Source organism: Mangifera indica, chromosome 2 (assembly GCF_011075055.1).
Source record: "Mangifera indica cultivar Alphonso chromosome 2, CATAS_Mindica_2.1, whole genome shotgun sequence".
NCBI lineage: Eukaryota > Viridiplantae > Streptophyta > Magnoliopsida > Sapindales > Anacardiaceae > Mangifera > Mangifera indica.
In genome coordinates this window covers 3,946,369-3,950,985 of record NC_058138.1, presented here as the reverse complement: position 1 = coordinate 3,950,985, position 4,617 = coordinate 3,946,369, and the positions used below count along the sequence as shown (strand labels likewise).

Below are 4,617 nucleotides of genomic sequence, written 5' to 3'. Positions count from 1 at the left end.
CCACGATGAGATGTTATAATTTATGTATATAATAATACTCTTAAGTAAAATTATATATTAATATTTTTTTATTAAATCTAATTCAACAAAGTAATTATTTATATTTATAAATTTTTTTAATTATAATAATAATTTATTAACCATATTTTTCTATAAAATATAATAATAATTTATTAACTATAATCTCCTATATAATTTTATGATAATTTTTCGTAATAAAATACTATCTGAACAAAGACAACCTTTGGGTTAACTTTACAAACTCATCCAGTTACAATCGGCGGGTAAATCTTTGTTTCACCTCAATGCTCAATCCCACGGCTTTTCTTTCTTTTCTATCCATTTGGGTGTTGTTTTTTGTGGGCTAAAAAGCAAGGGCCATGGAGGTTCTTGCACGACCTTTCTTCAATTTAACCTCCATAGTAACTGCTTCCAAAACTTCTCATACCCATTTCAACAACAGATCAATTTTTCTCCTTCCTCAATTCTCAGCTCTCCCCTCCTTCACTTTCTCCGCTTCTTCTCGTTTCCTTTCTCCTGGTACGTCAACTTCAAACTCAAACCTTTATGTTTTGGCTTAAGCTCTGCTTGTTCTTTCTAATTCATCTTTAACGTGCTTAATTGTTTATACTTTTGCTTTTTTTTTTTTTGGTGGATTCGAGTTTGGGTTTTTGTTAGTTTGTGCAAATTATTACTGTGTTCTGTTTTAGTTTTCCTTCGAGTTTTGGCTTAAGCTTTGTGGGTTCTTTGCAATTTACCTTTAGCTTTAGTGGGTTGTTTTTATTTTTTGATTTTATATATATAATTTTTTTGTGTATGAAATCTTGGGTTTTGTTTGATTGAGATAATTACTAATGGGTTCTTTGTGTTTTGTTTTGGTGTTGAACTAGTTAGACATGCAACGCCAGAGAGCCAATTGAGTTCTGATACAAGAGAATGGGTAATGCAAGGTATGTTATGAAAGTTGGAAGTTATGTTCTTGCAGCTAAACATTTTAAAAGTAATTAGATTGTGTTAGGTTTTAAACTTGATGGAAAGGGGAGTTATTATTGTGCATACTGCATAGGGATGCCTTTTGGTAGGAGTGAACTTGTTATCATGTCAATTCCGAGATCCATTTAAAGATTTTGGGACTGAAATGAATGCTTACTGAGGCTTCAAGTTTAGTTTTTGTCTGCCTTATTTTTTGAGGACAGTCCAAATGCAGTAACTTTGAGGTGATTCATTGCTCCAATGCTGTGTAGAATAGGATTCCGTGGAATTAAAAAAAAAAAAATGAGGCTGTTACATGGTGTTTTTGGCTTTTTCCTTCTTAAAAAATCATGTTAAGCAATAAAATATGGGTTTTTAATCTAATGAGACTTGTGTAGAGCAGTCTTTGACTATCTTATCTGGTTATAATTTTCTCATCTTCTGGTATTGCTGACAGATTTTTATACCTTAAGAAGGGATGTAGAGGCTGTCTCAGCACGTGTTGAAGAGATTAGAGCTTCTGCTGGTTTGCAGCAGTTAGAACGAGAACTTGCAGATTTGGAGTTGAAGACAGCTGATAGTTCATTTTGGGATGATCGTGCTAAAGCTCAAGAAATCCTTCAGGCCTTGACTGATGTCAAAGACAGGATAAACTTGCTAACTGAGTTCAAAACCAAGGTCCATGAGTTTTTTTTTTTTTTTTTTTGTGCTTTGGGTTATTCTTCCATCCTTTTTCTAACTCCATCACTTTTATTGCTTTTAGACTTGTTGAGATTCAGTATGATTTCATTTATTTTGCACTACAAGGAAAGGCTGATAATTGAAATAAGAGTTGTGACAGGGGAACTAGATTCTTTTCTAAAAAGAGATAATTTAGTTTTGCCTGGTATTTAATTTTAAGTTGGTAGCAAATTGACCATATTGAAGAGTCTTTGTTTTGGTATTCTCAAGTCCCTGCTGGTAAATTGATCAACTGGGGTAATGAGAATGCTAACAGATTAGATCTTGTTGCATGACTGATATTTAATTATGATTTTGCATGCAGTTTGGTTCTAGTTGCAGATGAATTTCTATGATTGTGTGAAAATGAATCTTCCATATCAAATCACTGAATTCTCTTCCCTTCATGCCCATTTTGGATATGACATTTAGATATTATACAATAAATTCAGGTTGAAGATGCTGTAACTATTGTTAATCTAACGGAGGAGATGGACTCAATAGATGCAGGACTTCTTGAAGAAGCAGCTGTCATCATTAAAGAATTGAGCAAGGCTCTGGACCGATTTGAGTTGACCCAACTTCTTTCTGGCCCATACGACAAAGAAGGTGCTGTTATCTCTATCACTGCTGGTGCTGGGGGGAACTGATGCACAGTTAAATAGTTTTTGATGTTTGAGGTAATTACCAAATCTATTTTGTCATTTTTTTTAATGTCAGATGGCAGTATGAATCTATTTGCAATGCAGCACATGGCAGCTGGAGCATTGCCCCTAATTTCTCTCAGTTTGTCATTAGTCAATTGGGGTCCCATGTCAGAATTTTAGAAACTTGAAAGGCTAAAAATATGATTTTAACTTCTCCCTTTTTTGTTACCACCTACTTATTGAATTGGTTATTTTAATTTTCAAGAAATCTGAATTGTTGAGGGTTTTGGTTTTTTCTTGTGTAAAAATCTTTGATTATTTTCAGCACAGGATTGGGCTGATATGCTTCTCAGGATGTACGTGAGATGGGGTGAGAAGCAACGATATAAGACAAGGGTAGTTGAGGAATCTCCTGGAGAAGAAGCTGGGATTAAGTCAGCTACAGTTGAAGTGGAAGGCCGCTATGCTTATGGTTATCTGTCTGGGGAGAAAGGAACGCATTGGATTGTCCGGCAGTCTCCTTTCAACGCGAAAGGTCTTCGTCAGGTAGTTTAATCATGTAATGTTTCTTCTGGTTTTATCTACCCAACAAAATAATGGAAGCTTGAAATGATACAGGCTTTTTAGGATTCGCTAGTGTTTGAAATTGAACTTCCATTAGAAACTGTCTGCCATTGGTTGGGAGTTGGCATGTATTATTAGTACCTCACAGCGGATTTAAAATGGGCTGTTTTTGGCTTCTATCTCAATTTTCATTCAGAAGGAACTTGGCTGAGTAACATTAATCACATGCTTCCTCGTACTGGACTAAACCATACTCCTTCCAGTTTTGCCTTCTCTTCTCCAATGGTAACTCTTAGTTATAGCTCTGAAACCATGTCTATGTATGCATACTTTTTATGGTCTTGTTGAAACCTTGAATTGTTTTTACTGTGGAGTATCCCAGAAAATAGTCATATTTCTGCATATGGAGGTGTATATATTAAGAATAAACGGAAATCTGAAATTCCTTTGAAACATGATAATAGTTCAACAGTCTGTAAAAAGATTATCATTCAAGAGATCAATGTTTCATCTTATGTTTCAACCTGAACTTACACGCAGACAAGCTTCTCTGGTGTTGAAGTAATGCCTCTTATTCCGGAAGAGTCGCTTGATGTTGAAATTCCTGAGGACCTGGAAATTAGTTTTTCAAGGGCTGGTGGGAAAGGGGGTCAGAATGTGAACAAGGTTGAAACTGCTGTTCGGATTACACACATTCCCACCAGGGTTACTGTTCGCTGCACAGGTATTCTTTGCTATGATCCCCTCTTTTTTATGCCATATTTTAGAAACTTTTCATGCTTGGATTTTTCCTTCTTAAATTTCCTGGGCACCAACTAAATTTTTAAGTTTATATGAACAATGTGAGATATTCATTTTTTGTATTTATATTCTTAATATCATTGCAGAGGAGAGATCCCAGTTAGCAAACAAGATAAAGGCTCTCAGTAGGTTGAAGGCGAAGCTGTTGATCATAGCTGAGGAGCAACGAGCATCTGAAATCAAGCAAATAAGGGGAGATTTGAAGGCTGAATGGGGGCAGCAAATAAGGAACTATGTGTTTCATCCATACAAACTTGTCAAAGATGTACGGACCGGTTTTGAGACATCGGATATATCTTCTGTAATGGATGGTGAATTGGATTCCTTCATCAAAGCATACCTCAAACACAAATACAGTATGTCAGTATCTCTCACCGCTAGTGATGGTAGCTAACATTTTATTGATTCTGAGTTGCTTATTTCGCTCATCTTTATATCGGTGCAAATTGTTTAGACGATAGTAAATTTAGTAACTTTCATTGTTATTCTAAGTCGTTTTCATCTCCCAGATGCTATCAAGAGAGAGTAAATTCTTTAGCTGCATTTTCTAAGGGCTTGAAATTATGAATTACTCTTCAGAAATTCTAATGTCTCCAAGGTTTTTATTTCTTATGTAAAGATGTAGACTCTTTTCTGTAAGTTAGACGTTGCATATGTTTAATTGTAAGTAGGGGTGAATTTGAGCTGAGCAAAACTCAGGTTGGCCCATAAGGGGGAGTTGGGCTCAAGGACAATAAATTTTGAAGGACATGCTATTGGTCCCCCTGGGTGCGCATAACATTGCTTTAAGATTTATAAAATATTATTTAACTAAAAATATTTAAAAAATTAAAATTTATCATATTTTTCTCTCTCAATAGGTTAAAAACTAAAATTTAGTAGTGCATTTAGATGTGATACATGTCAATGTGAA

The 4,617-nt window shown here is 35.0% G+C and overlaps 1 pseudogene; it reads left to right on the top strand.

Annotated features, from left to right (window-relative positions):
* Window positions 1-333: 333 nt before the first annotated feature.
* Window positions 334-4,358, top strand: LOC123199373 (annotated as a pseudogene).
* The last annotated feature ends 259 nt before the right edge of the window (window positions 4,359-4,617 follow it).